The sequence below is a fragment of the Mixophyes fleayi genome, chromosome 3, assembly GCF_038048845.1.
Source record: "Mixophyes fleayi isolate aMixFle1 chromosome 3, aMixFle1.hap1, whole genome shotgun sequence".
NCBI lineage: Eukaryota > Metazoa > Chordata > Amphibia > Anura > Limnodynastidae > Mixophyes > Mixophyes fleayi.
Genome location: NC_134404.1, coordinates 325,494,279 through 325,513,313, shown reverse-complemented (window position 1 = coordinate 325,513,313; position 19,035 = coordinate 325,494,279).

Genomic DNA, 19,035 nt, shown 5'->3' with positions numbered 1-19,035 from the left:
TCTAGTACATAACAAAGTGTATGACTACTATCTGTTTTTGTTAGCTGCTCCTTTAAAATTACTGTGCACTTAGGCTGGGTACACACTACAGAGAATGCTTAGTGGTTAGCACTTCTGCCTCACAGCACCACAGTCATGAGTTCAATTCCCGACCATGGCCTTATCTGTGTGGAGTTTGTATGTTCTCCCCATGTTTGTGTGGGTTTCCTCTGGGTGCTCAACTTTTATCCCACACTCCAAAATCATACTAGTAGGTTAATTGGCTGCTATTATATTGACCTTAGTCTCTCTCGTTCTGTGTGTGTCTATAGTAGGGAATTTAGACTGTAAGCTCCAATGGGGCAGGGACTGATGTGAGTGAGTTCTCTGTACAGCGCTGCGTAATTAGTGGTGCTATATAAATAGCTGCTGATGATGATAGTCTATGTTCTATTACTAGACTATAAATTCCTTAAAATGTATATCTAAACATAGAGTTTAGAATTACGTGGAACGTGAAGATCGTATCGCTGGAATTTTGCACATTTTGACACGTCTGCCTAGTACCAAAAACTGGCCAGTTTTCTCCATAATTTCACGTGCCTATATTCTGACATTAATACTTTGTTGTGCTTTTTTTGATTGCCAGGATTTCATATGGATGGCACAGACTGTAAACAGCCTTCTACTGCCATTTTCTACAGCTGCTATTCCATTCGTTGTTAATTGTTCCTCATTAAACATGTATGATTCTGAGATCACTCTGCGCTCTCCTGAGGTCTGGTGCAATGACTGGCAGATGTCATGTGCAGATGGCAGCTGTCTGGACGGACACACAGGTCTATTCTCTTCTGCAATTCTGCAGACTTTACAACTTTTCTCATTTCCACTCTGAATCCCCATCTCAGAATATTGGGAATGTGATTGCATGTTTTTTTTTTAACGTCAATCCCCTCGACAAAGAAAAATTATCAACGACAAAAGCTAGATACGTTTGCTAATGTGTAGACACACTAAATAGGATTTTCTTGTAAATTAGAAGTGTCACGGTTGTTGAGGGTACATGCTTATATTGAAGACATCTAATCCCCTCCACTGGGAGAAACTAATCCTCTTGTAATTAAAAAGAAGGTCAATGTTCTCAAAGCTAGCACAATGCAGGTAAGAGCATGGGTGGGGGTATGATTGGGTGAGCTATTTACATAAGTCTACAACATTATAGCAATTCCATTGTGCACTGGCTTTGACCAATGTGACATTCCCAGGCATAATGGAAGGATTGAATTCAGACGGTATTCCTGAACCCTTTTAAGTCTTGTTCCATGACTTTTCTGCTAAATAAAGTCTTAGGGGCGTATTTCAAAATAGTAGGATTTGCAATTTTCCACCGCACCTAAGAACATCTACTTTATCTCACCTATTTAAAATGCATGAAAAATATATATTTTTTTCCATATAGTAAGTTCATATAGTTAAAATACTAGCAGAGTTTTACGTAAACAGATTTCTTGACATCCCCAGTTTTGTAAAGTCAGTTTTCAACAGTAGCGAAAATGACCAACTAGTACAAAATTTCTAGGACAGTTAAATAGAAAAAAAAAGGAAAAATTATTGGGCAAGCAGAGACATTACTACAGTGCCATAAGAATTTTGTAAAAAATAAAGATTCACGTGAGCAGAAAATATTTCCTTTTTACATTCACAATTGTTCTATTGAATTCGATGACAGTAGGTTCCCCAATGAACGTAATGGCCCCTCTACACTACTTTGGTAAAGAAAATAAATCTTTGTTTTTCCCTCAGGAAGGCAACGTGTTGCGCATGGTTTGAAGGGGCAATGTTTTTCTAGTAAAATAAAGCATTGAAAAGGATAAACCAAAAATGTTTGAAAAGGGATAAAAATGGTACACCTGGTCAATGTTTGAAAAATCCATTACAATATAGTGAGTAGTGGTGATATAATTTGTCTAGCTCAACGTATGCTTATATACCACTTCAATCCTGTTAAAATAGTCTCCTCAGTCTTTTAGAAAGTAAAGTCCTGTTTTAAGGTGCATCGCATTAGGGTCTGAGCATCTTATTCCTGCTATTCCAGAATGTACTCAGTTTTGAGCTGGGGGGTGATGATTATGTAGTATATCTAATGACTGATTGATATTTTCTGTTGAACTCATGTATGACAATGTATATTGTATGTAACCTTGTAATGTAATCTCAACGTGTGCTTTGCCAGATGACATGAGTCTGAATTTATGCAAATCTCAATAATCTGTTGAAATTAGCCAGACCAAGGAGAGATAGGCATCTCTGAGGAGTTTGAAGCCCCAAAGTTGTAAACCATCTAGCCAAGCAGAATGAGCAGAGGTGAGAATTCAGGTCCTGTGAACATTCCCGATCTCAGGACATCCTTAGCTCACTTCAAAAGCCCTGTGACATTTGGGAGATCAAGCTATCTTTATTGACAGCTAAACTCCAAAGTTGGGGGTGAGAGCTATGTGGAAAAAGGTTTAAAATCTTCCGCCTTAGAAAATAACGTGTGCATTTTCATGAGGGGGTCTATCAAGACTGAAATGTCTCATATTTTACAATTGTGTTCCCTAACACAATAAGGGCTAGATTTACTAAGCTGCGGGTTTGAAAAAGTGGGGATGTTGCCTATAGCAACCAATCAGATTCTAGCTGTCATTTTGTAGAAGGTACTAAATAAATGAAAGCTAGCCCTAAGTCTTAACTAGTAAGTAATGACTGGTTTTATTTCCTATTTTTATTTCTGAGACTTATTTGTGCAATTTATTGTATGTATTGTCATTAACTTTTTTTTAACTAAGCCTTGGAAACATTTTTTGGATTAAAATACAGTTAATCCACCATTTTCTCCGTGATTGTTTGTGAACTTACGAAGCCCAGGGAGGCTCATGCTACATGTGTATGTGATTTAATTGTGACACATTAATAAGTGGTTTTGGTGAATGTAAGAACACCATAATAAATCCTTTGTGGTGGTTGAAAAGCTGTATTCATTGCTAAGTGACTAAGGTGACGCCAGTCACGGCCAGCTGTTCAGATTGCTGTATCTGGGACAGGCTGGGTGTTTGTGACACGGGAATATGATGACCCGCAGCCAATGAGACCATAGAAATGTTGTATGTACTGATTTTGTGAGAGGCAGTGACCTATCCTGTGATTATGTTAGTGATGACAGGGCTGCCTATGATAGGGTCAGTGTAATGATGGGGGGAGAGCAGAATGGAGGTCACAGACTGAGACTTAGATAGTGGAAAGAGCAGAGTCCTCCAACAGTAGAATAGTGATATAAGGATCCTATCAAACTGGTACATGAAGATTATGAAATCAAACACACATTCATATGGAAAAAAAAAGAGTTCCAATTTGCTGATTAATGTATTTAATTTTTCCTCTAATCTGGAGAATAGATGGATTCAAACATCTAGATACTAACTAATTTAGGATGAAGCAGATCTTTTAATGCTTCACCACTGTGTGTTGTCTGGAACATTTTACAGATAGAATAAACCATCCCACTTGATGAATTTACACTTAACTTAGATGAATATATTGTATGTCTATGTATGGGGTAGATTGTGTTGATTATGGGTGTGATCATTGAAGCAGTGCTCACTAAATGGAACCAATCCTCTTAATGGGTGAATCTGCCATGATACAGATACAGGTTAGGGATCATTTCTCCCGAAATTCTGTCCCTAAACTTTAAAGTATTACATAGTCTGTCTACTCTTACATTAAAGAACCCCGGTATTTCTAGCAGTCGGAGCGGCTGTTCTCTCATCACCCATTAAGCCACTGTAAGGAGCACTGCTAAAAAATGTAGTGAGGAGGAGAATGTTATATGCACAGATATAATCACCCAGTACCTCCCCCTACTGTCACTGTGAGGAGCACTATTAAAGAAAACAATGAATGGGTGTTATCAGGGGAAGCAATTAAGTACGTTTTAAATATGGTGCTGCTAATTATGGAAACACCCTTACCGGGAAAACCCTAAGTGCTACATCAATTTAGAAAACAAATGCACCCTAAAAATTTATGGTAAAACCTCAATCACTTTTTGTTACAATTTCGTCAGCCGTATATAATTTGTTCATAAGATGTTTAATGTATATATAAGGTCAACATAAAAATGTCAATACCCTTTCATTAATTGAATTTCAGAAAGAATAAGAAATGTCAGTGTTCCATCTAATATGAAAAGCTCAACTTGTTATGAAAAAAAATCAGATATTAGGGGTGCAGGATGTACAATGAGCCTATAATGAAGATCTTCCCATGGGATTTGATTTTTTTACGCTTTATTTCCAAAATTGCCCATTTAAGTGGGAACACTGGTTCTCATTTTTGCTGCAGAAAAGCTATACATAGGGATACTTATTTGGCTAAGATTCAAACTCCTGAGGCTCTTGGATTAAATAAATGGTATGCATATAATCCTTTATTTGTTTTACTGCATTTGGCAACTAAAAGGAAATAATCAATGACTTTTATGCAATGAGAAAATGAATGTCATATGGGTGTCCCTATTTCTTCTTAAGCAAAAAGGTAGCCAAGAGAATGTGGTCCAGTAGTGTGCCTTGTGCAGGCTCCATAGCCTTAAGATGGTTCAGGTGTGTCTCCAGCTAAAATATTATACAATATTACGGAACTGTCCTCTGATTCAGTGTTGTAATCCCTTTTTTGTTTTTGTTATCATCGAGCGACTGTTTTTTATATCAAACCTTTGGATACAGCTTAATATTAAGTTTATTGCTTTTATTTTCTGGGTCAACAATAAGCAGACTGGGGGTCTTGCTGGTAATGTCTGCTTGCACTTGTTGGCCTTAGTTTAGTATTAAATCAAATGAAAATTAACAAAAGTAGCAATAGGGGTATAATGCAGGATGATGTCCTGTAGAGAGGTACAAACTGGTAGACATACTAGTCCAGTTGACACGTGGAGGACACAGCCACAATAATGTAATGCACCAAAAATAAAGTCAGGAGGTAGTTTGTGTTAGATTGTATCTCATCCCATTGTGTATTGTTTCATAAACAGCTGTGCATTCCGTTTACATGGTGTACACTGCACTGAGGTTTCAGTGGTATCCCTGCTCAGATCCAAACAATTGTTGTTCTCCATCCTTGTCTAATTCCCTTTCACACAGTATCTCTGCCACTTCCTGGGTAAACCTTGAAAGAGAATTATTCTTTCCAACAAGAAGCCAGATAGGCCAGAAAAAAACCATAAAATCAGGTACCATGAGTATAGTGATGTACATAATGCACTACGTAAAATCAGATGTTTGTGTGAATGTCCTGCACTTACCCATTCGGGGATAAGTCTCTTGTATCCCCAGCCAATAAGATCCACATCCTATATATTTCCCCCAGTGGATGCTGGGTCTCTTGTTTCCTACACTTACTTGTTACTACTTTTGAAGCAACCTGACTCTTGGCCCTTTTGTGTGGAGGACCCCTTGACCAGCTTTGTGTGGGCACATCATTGCCGAGTCCAGAAGGGATGCAGTCACTCTGACGCCAGATTTAGCACCGACCAATCATAAAGGACTATATTCTGGCATCTGTGGTGTAATGGCAGTCTGACCTTTCACTTTGGTTTTGCAATTATTTGTTAGTTGACTGCATTGCTCTCACATCATCATCATCACCATTTATTTATATAGTGCCTCTAATTCCGCAGCGCTGTACAGAGAACTCATTCACATCAGTCCCTGCCCCATTGGAGCTTACAGTCTAAATTCTCTAACATACACACACACACACACACACACACACACACACACACACACAGACAGACAGAGAGACAGAGAGAGAGAGACTAGGGTCAATTTGATATCAGCCAATTAACCTACTAGTATGTTTTTGGAGTGTGGGAGGAAACCAGAGCACCTGGAGTAAACCCACGCAAACACAGGGAGAACATACAAACTCCACACAGATAAGGCCATGGTCGGGAATTGAACTCATGACCCCAGTGGTGTGAGGCAGAAGTGCTAACCACTTAGCCACCGTGCTATCCTTATGTTTAAGTAAGACTGTGACCTTTTGCCAAATTTAAACTAGTGTCTGTGTGGTTATTTTATGTTCTTAACATGAATCTTAATCTGAACGTGCGAAGGAGGTTCGGGTGCATGAAAGGGAGACATCAACACTATGCAGTTTATTAAACATTGATGAAATCTGGCTATAAACAATGCTGGAGAATATTTTGCCAATTTAAAAATAAAGTTTAATTATAAATCATAATACAAAAATGTATGTGATAGTGTTGTGTTCTCACTAGCACAATTCCCAAGTGAAAGACTTAAGTTTTAATGCAAGTTCTACTTCCCACAAAGGGCGGCAGAATCCTGTGACCACACCACAACCTTTATATATTCCCCCCACCCCCCAACTCATCTCTTTAGATAAACACTGGCATTTAGAAACAAAGACTGAATCGATGCGCAAGAAAAAAATTAAATATATAGCTGATACACCGACGATATTTGGATCTTCATTTGTTGAGCTGTGTTAAAATGACATTGACTTAAATGTATTGAAAGTCACCGAAGGAATTTCGTTAGTGAAAAAATAATAAAGATTCTCTGAGTTCATACACTGAATGCTTGGCTGCTCCTTAAACTTCCATTTCCTGTTCATTTCATTACTTGGAGAAACAAAAGTCTTCTCTCTCCCTGTTCTGTGATGTGGAAAAACTAAGTAACCATTCTCTTTAATTACAAAGAACAAAAGTATTGTCCCTGGTTTATTACTAATGACTAAACACATTAGAAGAATCTTAGCTACTAAACAGTGCTACTGTTTTTCCCATGTATTAGATTACGTGTAAAGGGATCGGACCTCTCTCCCAGCACAGAATGCCAGCATTCAGGTGCATGATCCCGATAATTAGGGAACACAGGTCATTCAATCATCATCTTTCAAACAGCGTAGGGAAAATGGCTATGATTATTAAATGATAAAGCAGTATATCTGAAAGGTAACATATTTATATCCATTCATTCCATGGATGTTTACATTAAAGATATTTGCCCCATAACTACAATTTTTTTTCAATTAGCACTAAATGTAACAGACCAAACAATTGTATTTTTGTAATGGTTAAATTCTCATTTGTTTTCAGAATGAGTTCAATTAAACTATAACCACATATAATAAACGGGATCATTTGCAGTTAGGTACAAATTTTGCCTGGGTGTAAATTTTGTATTCAAGCAAACCGCAGTGGCAAGGGGTGCAAATGCAAACATTTTCTTGCATACAGCTATAACTTTAAACTACAGTTTAGAATTGATCAACACCAAGCCCCTCAGGTTGTACAGTTTACATCCCCTCCCCCCTTTAAGTATACAATGGGTATTCCTAAATGACCAAAACTCCCAATGTCCTATAGATTGTAAGCTTGCGAGCAGGGTTCTCTTACCTCTCTGTCTGTATGTATTACCCAGTATTGTCTTATTAATGTTTGTTCCCAATTGTAAAGCGCTACGGAATTTGCTGGCGCTATATAAATAAATGTTGATGGTGATGATGATGATGGGGAGAAGATTCTCCATATGTTCATCTGACATTTTTTCTTTTGAAAGCCTGGGAACAGTGCTTTCGTGCCCTAATGAACTAAAAAAGTGTGAAACTTAAAAAAACGTGCACTAGGGTGCGGTTCTTGGCCCTCCTCAAAAAAGGATAGGCCCTAGTCTCCGACCCCCGGATCCAAAAAGACCCTTAGGGGGCAAGGGTCTTCAGACCCCCTTCACCGCAAGGCTAGGGGGCGTCCCTTTGGCCCTGGGATCCACAAAGGCTTCACCCAGGGCTCGACAACTAGCTCACCCCAGGAAGGATGAGCCAACGATGGGGTTCAGGGGGGCAGGAACCAAAAGGCCACACAACCCCCCCTGGATCTTAGGGGACACAGAGCCCAAAAGGGCCTCCCCGCACCCCTAAAAATCTGTGAAGCAATCAAACATAAAATGTGTATGTGTATGTGTATGCTATTTTGTGTAATGGATGAAAAGAGGATCATTACAGTTCCAGCCTCTGGCAGTAAAATAATTAGCCCACCCTGCCAGTAAATAATGCATACTCCATGCTCTAATAAAAGTAGAGAAGCACATAGAATAATAATCACCTTAGTAAAACCTGTTTATACATTATTTTATAATGTTCACACAAATAACCGATAATGAATTATTCCTCCAACTAAACATCCCTATTTAAAACAGTGATAAGATAATATCTAAAAGATCATTATTTATGCATTGTAATCTTTGTAACCCTTGAGGTAACTTAAACCTAACAAGCTGTCAATCTTTTTTCACAAAAGGATAAACAATGTGATTTCTCAGTTTAGCAGACAAAAGAAAAAAAAATGACATCAATATTATTTATTTATATAGTGTAAACATATTATACAGGGCTGCACAGTCAGACACTTTTATCCAGGAAAATCAGTCCCTGTTCTAGTGAGCTTACAATCCGATTTCTCTACCGCAGACACAAATAGTAATTAGCAGCTTATCACAAGATATGGAGACCGTGAGAACCTCTTTTCAGGTACAAAAATCCTAGGGGCACGGGAGATGAGGTTCTCTGACTGCTTGGGCCCTTACTTGACTCTACTCCCTGCCCTAATGCTCCCGTCACTGTCCATCCATTGCATTCTTTCCTACCGCTGTTGTATGGTGACTGACAGGGATCAAAATAAATCCAGCTTTGGAAATCTGCCTGGTTCTAAGTATGAGATCATTTGAAGGATATATCTACATCCATCTGTCCAGGAGCCATTGGGATAAGACAATATTTTATAGATGTCCACTGAGCCGCTATCAGGGGGGTACAGGGAGTACTGCTGTATGGGGCCCAACAGCAGAGTGGGGCCCTACCAGCCCTGGGCCCAAACAAATTTATTATGGGCAGTGAATTAAGGGAGCTACTGGGAGCCATTTCTAGGCAGTAGCTGCACCTGAGATGTAAGAGGTGTTGTGGGGAGAGTCCTCTGCATGTAATTAAGGATGCAGTAGTTGTCCCCCTTGTAGACAGCTTGTCTGCCTCCACTCACAAGATGTCAGGGCCCCTCAGTTGCAGCTATTTGCTCCAGTCCCAGCCCCCCGGGTGCCTGACTCCCGAACAAAGATTAATTAAGAACGTCACAGCGCTTTCAATACAGAGGAGCTGAAAGGAGATCGCAAAATGACGCAGAGAGATAAGTAAACTACTACAGATGTTAGATGAAACCGGGGGTGTGGAAAGGTGACTGTAGAGAATGGGGGGGAGGCAAATGTTGGGTAGAGAATAATTGAAAAATGAAGGTTGGGTGAGAGAAGGAAGGAGGGGGCCCCTGCCTGTTACATTTGTACTGGGCCCCGCAATTTCTGGTGCAGCCCTGGATGTCTATAAAGGTCAGTAGACTAATCTGCACAAAATGACAATACGAGTAAAAGAATGTTCTGGATTCTGTATAGACTACATTAATATGTTGATGGGTATATGACATTGTTCCTGTGTATTATATTTTCCATAGGCACAATTGTATCTAGTTAGGTATACTCAGGGCATAACTACCATAGGTGCAGGGGGCATATGGGCCCACAGCTGAGGGCGACCCATCTTTCCTGTCAAAGCCCAACGTGTATATGTGAGTTTTTCACCATTGGACATGGGGGCCTTAAAAAATGTTGCTTTGAGGCCACTGACAGGGCCAGCGGAACACGGTAAGTCTGCAGGACACCCACCAGACCACTTGTGGCCAAAATATTCTTTCGGCGTAGGCAATGTACCCGAGTCACTGCTCTAATTAGAGCGGGTATCGGAACAGGCGCAGGGGTATATGGGATCGGCATACGCAAACTCAGGGCAGGTGGCGCACATGTCTAGTTACCCCCTGACAGTACTCTCTACCTTTTCATAGGTGCCACCTTCACATACATAAATAAAACATTTTGGGGGCATAAACTGGCAACAAAATGAGGTGTAAGTACATAATAAACAAATATATGATCATGGGATGCCGCGCACTACACCCAGCTGGCGAACATGTCCCCCAGTGTAAAGTTGTGAAACTGATGTAAATAAATTTTAAAAACAAGTTTTTGTTGTTGTTTATATTACTCCTCTGAGCATTTAGGACATTTGCCGGCAGAGCCTTAACTTTGAATTCTAGTGCCCTGGGCGAGAAAGACAAATGCCGCCCCCCTAACCCTCAATTTTAACTAAATTAACCTAAAATATTCCTAAATTGCGCCCCCCTTCAGCGTTGTGCCCTGTCGCACAGCCCTAGTTACGGCCCTGTTTGCCGGTCTTTGCAGCTTCGACTGTAATAAGCTCTTTATTTTTGTGCTGACATTTGATGTGTTCTCTCAATTTTCTAAAGTGATCCAATGATTCATGTCGAGCACTAATGAGATTTGTATAGGTTGACATGACAGCTGTTAACATGTTCCATGCCAGAGGGCCAGTGATAAATTGTTTTGCAGAATACAAGCTTGCTAATGAGCAATAGACTCTAAAGAAAGATAAGTGATGTTAAGCAGGTAGATGCAGGATGTGTTTAGCAGAAGAGATTGACAACTGTGAAGTACCCTGGAATTCCTTTCACCCTCAAGAGGTCGATTACATCAATTATGGTAGTGGTCATTAGTGAGATGGTGGGCCATTGATCAGAGGGGAAAGAGAAGGTAAAAATAGTTTGACTATTAAAATAGTTGAAAGAATGAATCAATACTCAATTTTAGTATTTTTCAAAAAAATGTCTGTATTTCAAAACGTTTGTAAAGTACAGCTGAACACATCTCCTTTTTAAAAAGGGTGCTCACTCTCCCTGCAGAAAATGTTACTCACTTTGTCCAGAGTAGAGATGCTCAAAATTGTGTAAACCAGTTCGTCAACAGAAATTTTCAAACTTTAGATCAACTAAAACATTTCAGTAAATCCAGGTTCTACCATGGTTCAGCTGGTTCTGACATGATCGAGATTAAATTGTGACACTTTTCTAATGAGAACTGCGAACCTCAAACACAAACACCAAACTTTAAACCTTTAACACAGTAACGTTTGCGATAAAAAAAAAAATGATAATAGCATAAAATGTAGCTGTGACTGGATCACATATAAATAACTTATGGTATGACTTTAGCGTGGGGCGCTTATTTATATTAATTGCCAATGCACTTATTTTTAATATTGTGTATATTAGAGATAGGAAATCATTATTTCTCAGACCAGGGTAGAAAATAGGTTTTTTTCTGTTTAGCCTCTCTAGAGGAAATGCATTATGTCTGATGTATATATCTGATACAATGAGCCTTTGTTTACAAAGCCTTTGGTGTATTGTGATGTGGGGAAGTGGCTTGTTTTGGGTTTTTGTTGTTCTGTGGGAATGTGTATTCGTTGTATACGTCCACTGTCTGAAGAAGGCATTTATGTCAGATAGACCTTTTGACTTTCTAGTATGTATCCTGCCTCTGAAATAAGATGCAGGATATCACAGCAAGGTTTTTAAGAATTTCATAGCTAAGTGTAAATATTATTGGCTTTGCAATGCATGTAAAACGGTAATGGCTTAACAAGGGTTACAGCATTTACTAAAACTATAATAAATACTGACAAATCCATGTTTGTGTAAATAGGTTATATTCTGATGCTAAATATAGCCTGTGTCTGAACTGTAGTAAAGGCACTAGCTTGTATTGGAAAATTGTTCTTCTTCTTGCTTCATCTGACCTGATCACTGCTAACAGTGTGAGAGCAAATAAACATCACTTGCTTCAAAGACCTGCTTGAAAACATCTTCAGTATTGCTGTATTCCTGTGACCTGCAGATTAGACCCTAAATCTAATCCGTTCCTGGCTGTCCTGAACTTTGGACCAAGCTTTCCAGTACCACCACTCTGCCTGCTATCCATGCAGCCCTGGTCATTGTGATAGGCCAGGGGGGATCCATACACAGCTTCCATGATCCATAGAAAGAATGTCAGGAGTACCAGCCCAGGTACACCAGCAATGAGGTACGCTAGCAGTGTCAGTTACCCAGTCAGTTACCCAGAAGAAACCCGGTTCTGGATGCCGGTATAGGAGTCCAGTGGTGGCAACCTTTGTAAGCCCCTCCTACTGTGGCAAGAGGGCGCATTTTGGGATAACGAAAGGGAACGGTGGCAAAGTAAGTCCAGCCAGTTCCCAGCAAAAACAGACACTGTGGCATAGGCGGTCCATCCTGTCACAGTAGCCATTAAACATTTATAATCGCTCTTCACGAAACCTGGAGCAATACAATCCCCATTTTATTGTTCAATCTGCAAAGCTTTAACAACAGGGACTACTCCTGGAAAATAGGGACAGTAGGGATCTATGTAAACATAAAGTGCTTGATTTGTACAAAGACCATCCACAAAATATCCACAAATATTACCATTATTGTGCTGCATGGAGCGGCCTCCAGCTTTATTTATTGGAGCAATATAAGCCATTGGGTGTGAATCTGGGCACAATATTGACAATAGACATGTCTAGTTAGCATCCCATTAATTTGTTTAAATGCCCCATACCGTTAATAATATACCAAGAACTACACACCACACGGGAATGGCTTAACAAAGGTTACAGCTAGAGATGGTCACTGACCCCCGTGTTTTGGTTTTGGATTCGGTTTTGGATCTGGATTACCGTCGTGTTTTGGTTTTGGTTTTGGTTTTGCAAAACCGCCATTGCGTGTTTTGGTTTTGGTTTTGGTTTTGTTTGGTTTTGTTTTGCTATTTTTTGGGAAAATCCATGTTTTTGGGCCTAAATTAACCCAATTTAGTGCTCCAACTGTTTTAGAGACAAGTAATCTAATTGTTGAGGTAATAAATCATCCAAAAAAACAGTTTAATTCTTCGTTGGTAGGCCTATTCTACACACAAAACAGATTGTCTTCCTCTCCATCTATGCATATTGGCAATGCAGCCATCGTCTTTGAATGTATATTACACCCTACACTTATAGTTAAATATGTAAAGAAATGGAAAAAGCCAGTTTGGTTTCTGTCTCTCAAGGCCCCCCTCCACTTGTATAAAATAGCAAAAAATTCAGCCATTATAGACTGTACAATATTAATTGACATGGAGAAAGCCAGTTTGGTTTCTGTCTCTCTAGGCCCCCCTCCACTTGTATAAAATAGCAAAAAATTCAGCCATTATAGACTGTACAATATTAATTGACATGGAGAAAGCCAGTTTGGTTTCTGTCTCTCTAGGCCCCCCTCCACTTGTATAAAATACTAATAAATTCAGCCGTTATATACTGTACAATATAAATTGAAATGGACAAAGGCAGTTTGGTATCTGTCTGCATCAGATCCTCTCTCCACTAGGAGTAAAATAGAAAACTATTCAGCCGTTATATAATCTAGAATATAAATAGAAATTGAGAAAGGCAATTTGGTATCTGTCTGCATCATAATCATCAACATCATCATTAGCGCCCTCGTCGCCTACACAAATCTCCCCCTCATCCTCTTCTAATTCCAAAGTGGCATCCTCAATTTGGGTATCACCGGCTACACTCGGGCTATTAAGGCACACATCAGCAGAATGCTCACGATTAGACATCCCACTGTTGGATGGACTCTCCACAGGGATTGTTATCATTTGTGAATCAGAGCAAATATTCTCCTGTAATGCCTCACTGTTATCTTGCAGCTCGGCTTTGACGCGTAACAGTAGTTGTGCACCAATTGTAGGCTGGGTAACTTTTTGGGATCTGCCACTAATAGCCAAAGGTGAAGGCCTCATTCTCTCTTTGCCACTGCGTGTGTAGAATGGCATGCTTGCAATTTTTTTTTTATCGTCACTTAACTTTTGCTCAGTTACACTTCTTTTTCGCTTCAATACAGTAAATTTTTTTTTGGTTTTTGTTTTTTGCACTAATTTGAAAACACTCTGTTGTTTGACATCGCCTTGGCCAGATGACGTACTGGGAACACTAACATCAGGACTGGTGACAGAACCTGGTTGCTCATTTAGATCATATGTGGACTGCTTTGAATCCATTCTGAGCGCAAACCACTGAGGAGTGCTAAAAATTATTGAGTAGATACTGCTGACAGATATGACTTTTGACAGCCAGAAATATTAATGCACAATTAGGGAGGACACCCCAAAAACACTGAGGAGTGCTACAAATTATTGAGTAGATACTGCTGACAGATATGACTTTTGACAGCCAGAAATATTAATGCACAATTAGGGAGGACACCCCAAAAACACTGAGGAGTGCTACAAATTATTGAGTAGATACTGCTGACAGATATGACTTTTGACAGCCAGAAATATTAATGCACAATTAGGGAGGACACCCCAAAAACACTGAGGAGTGCTAAAAATTATTGAGTAGATACTGCTGACAGATATGACTTTTGACAGCCAGAAATATTAATGCACAATTAGGGAGGACACCCCAAAAACACAGAGGAGTGCTAAAATTTATTGAGTAGATACTGCTGACAGATATGACTTTTGACAGCCAGAAATATTAATGCACAATTAGAGAGGACACCCCAAAAACACTGAGGAGTGCTTAAAATTATTGAGTAGATACTGCTGACAGATATGACTTTTGACAGCCAGAAATATTAATGCACAATTAGGGAGGACACCCCAAAAATACAGAGGAGTGCTAAAATTTATTGAGTAGATACTGCTGACAGATATGACTTTTGACAGCCAGAAATATTAATGCACAATTAGAGAGGACACCCCAAAAACACTGAGGAGTGCTTAAAATTATTGAGTAGATACTGCTGACAGATATGACTTTTGACAGCCAGAAATATTAATGCACAATTAGAGAGGACACCCCAAAAACACTGAGGAGTGCTAACATTTATTGAGTAGATACTGCTGACAGATATGACTTTTGACAGCCAGAAATATTAATGCACAATTAGAGAGGACACCCCAAAAACACTGAGGAGTGCTAACATTTATTGAGTAGATACTGCTGACAGATATGACTTTTGACAGCCAGAAATATTAATGCACAATTAGAGAGGACACCCCAAAAACACTGAGGAGTGCTTAAAATTATTGAGTAGATACTGCTGACAGATATGACTTTTGACAGCCAGAAATATTAATGCACAATTAGGGAGGACACCCCAAAAACACAGAGGAGTGCTAAAATTTATTGAGTAGATACTGCTGACAGATATGACTTTTGACAGCCAGAAATATTAATGCACAATTAGAGAGGACACCCCAAAAACACTGAGGAGTGCTAACATTTATTGAGTAGATACTGCTGACAGATATGACTTTTGACAGCCAGAAATATTAATGCACAATTATGGGGGACAACCCAAAAGCGCTGGGGAGTGCCAAATATGAAGAAAAAATAATAAACCTCTATCCTCCTCTCTGCACTAGCGATTTTGGTTAGAGCAATTGCAAGAACAATATTGTATTCTTTCTCTGTCCCTGCTCTAATTAGCCTATGACTACACCCTGCTCTCTCCCTCTGTCAAATGGCGATGGATTGCTGTGGAGGCGTGTATTTATAAAGTTGAAGTATCGCGAGAACCGAGTCCCGAGATCCGACGACGTCACAATGACGTTCGGCCTCGATTTGGATTCGGAATTGGCGGGAGAGTACCGAGCTGCTCAGCTCGGTACTCGGATACCCAAAGTTCGGGTGGGTTCGGTTCTCGGAGAACCGGACCCGCCCATCTCTAGTTACAGCATTTACTGAAACTATAATAAATACAGACAAGACATCACTGATAGAAGTCTTGATATATACATTTATATTGAGCCAAACTATTCACTGGAAATATATATTTCCCATTGACTGATACATTACTGCAGACTTTTCACCTCTTATTGACGAAGCCAAATTTTACAATTTATTTTTACTTTTTTAATTACTTTCAAAGATCTTTTTATTTATTAGATCCAATAGTGATGGGTGGCTCTAATGGATCTCCCTTGCACTAATATGTTGGATCCAGTGAAATTTGGATCTGATCTAAAGCAATTGGGGCCCCTCTGTATAATGATGTCACCAAGTTACCCAACACTCCTGCGGGGAATGCGGAAGTGCTTCAAGTTTTGTCCTTCAACACACTGCATTCATGGAGCAGATTGGGCTGCAGCTGACAGCTAGGTCTCACAACGGTGACTGTGGTCTTCTGGAGTAATAAATATACGTGATGTGAGAGCAGGGGTGTAGGATGTTTATGGGGGGCGCACAAGACCAAAGACTACTATAGGGGGGCTTGGAGCCCCTTTTTCTTACGTTTGATATCTCGTTTTATGACAATTGTAACAGTGACTGTAAATATACAAAGACTCCTAATCCTATGTTAATTTTTCTCAGTGATTCAGTATCATTGTTTATTTTACTATAAAAATGTATTTATACATTACTAAATAAGTATTAATATGAACTACCAATTAGTACAATAGATGTTAGAAAGATTGATCAATTCAATGGTTCAGCTTAAAAATTAAAATTTTCATTGTCCTTAACCGAGTTTTTATTTAGATCTCATTGACAGCCTAATCTCATTTGATTTGGAGTATTTTTAAATCTATAGTCAGTCCCTCACTGGTTATGGTCTGTGCTATAAATTCAGATTGCTATATCTCATGTTTGTTACTGGAGGCACCGCATGAAATTCAGGGTAAAAGTAAAGTGAATAGTTGTTCATCATCAGTACAGGCTATTTATTAAATGTTTATGAATGGAACACTTAGGGCTAGATTTACTAACTGTGATTTTGAAAAAGTGGAGATGTTGCCTATAGCAACCAGATTCTAGTCATCATTTATTTAGTACATTCTACAAAATGACAGCTAGAATCTGATTGGTTGCTATAGGCAACATCTTCAAACCCACAGATAATAACTATACCCTTTAGAGTTATTTAAATAAACAAATCAATCAACCTGTATTAAATCTATAATAAGGCACTCTATATTAAAGTACATTTGGTAGTTACACTGAGACAATCTATAATTTAAAAAGGTTTCACAAGTTCAGAACTGATACCATGACTTCCGAAAGTAACATGAAGACTTTTGTGTAGAGGTTCATGAAGGAGGGGGGGCAAAACACAGTCTTTGCCCACCCAGCAGAAATCATGGGGGGCAACTGCCCCCTTGGTTCCTACACCCCTGTTTGAGAGACATAGGGGCTATTATCAGTGATAGAACATGTTTTCACTTCACCTTATTTACTAACTGAATTACTCCTGGGGATAACAATGCTTTAACCAGCAATAACCTTGTTTTTGCCTATTATCACCATCGCCATAGAGCTTAATGAGTCAAAAAGAAACTAGTGGCAAAAACTTTTTCTATTCGTTTCCAGTGCTAAGGCATGGCACTATCTATTCAATGGATATTACAAATTCTTTACGGGATTTATGTCCGCTGAATTCAACCATTCATTTAGATTACTATTTAGCAAAACAGAATACATTGATTTATTCTTAAACAGAGATGTTTTTGGAAACTTTAAAATTGGAGAAATATGTTATATCTCTCTCCTTTTGGTACAGATATCAGGGGCGCACGCAGGATTTTTAAGGGGGGGCTGCCCCCAACCCAAAAAAAGAAAAAAAAAACGGCAAAGGAGACATAACTTTTTTAACACTATCTTTGAAGTTATCCTTGGAATGCCTTCTGATTACGTGTATAGTCCCTTCTTTAGTTGACGATCTACAATTTCTTTTAGATTGTGGATATCCAAACAAGTTCAGAATATTCAGTATTAAAGGCTTCTGGGATATATTAAAGGTCTACCTCTATGTGTGCTCTTATAGTGTTCTTGTTGAAAATCAATGATGAAAGTTGTAGGAACTACTATTTACCTGGATAAATAAGCTCTATATGATACACATAAATGATTTGAACTTATAAAATTTGGGCTTAAAAAATTGAAATATGACTCAAAGAACAATAATCAATTGCATGCCTTTGAAAATCATGTCTTTTGTACCTCTGGTCAGACAAAACCCACATAGGCTAAGAACACAGCCATGAATAAAGAATGGTACCAAAATATCCTCCAAGAGCTACCTCTCCCAACCATCCAAGAACAGTTTGGTGATGAACAATGCCTTGTCCAGCATGATGGAGCATCTTGCTAATAGGCAAAAGTGATAACTAAGTGGCTCTGGGATCAAAACATCGGAATATTTGGTCCATGGCAAAGGAAACTCCCCAGACCTTAATCCCATTGAGAACTTGTGGTCAATCCTCAAGAGGCGGGTGGACAAACAAAAACTCACAAATTCTGACAAACTCCAAGCATTGATTAGGCAAGAACAGGCGACCATCAGTCAGTATGTGCCCCAGAAGTTGATTGACAGCATGCCAAGGCGAATCGCAGAGGTCTTCAAAAAGAAGGGTCAGCACTGCAAATAATGACTCTTTGCATAAACTTAATGTAATTGCCAATAAAAGCCTTTGACACTTATGAAATGCTTGTAATTTTACTTCAGTATACCGTAGCAACATTTGAAATAAAGGTCTAAAAAACACTGGGGCAGCAAACTTTGTGAAAACCAATACTTGTGTCATTCTCAAAACTTCAGGCCATGACTGTACACGTCTAAGGAAATATTTAGCCATTTTAAGTTTCACACATTAACTTTTAAATGTATTTTATCTATTCTTAATGTTGACAAGTGAGCTATTGGATGGAGTTAATCATTGTATACCATATGAAGCTTACAGCCCTGGGTACTGATGTAAAGAGTTCCTTTTGTTTTTGTATGGAAATGTTGTGCTTATTTTAATTATGATGCTTCCTTTTGTAAACTATTTTTCATGCCATTTTTTTCTTTTTGCCAAAGGAAATTAAGCAGTAAATTCGTGCAATTTCTCTGAAAGTCAGTGACCTGTGCAAAGAAAACATCATCTCTCTTTAATGCTGTAGAGTCACGTGATTACAGTGAAGTCAAGCGCAACTGTCAGAAAAACATTTCCCCTTTTGTAGTGGTTGGTAATGTAACAACAGTGTTCAGAATGAACAAAAAACTTAGACAAA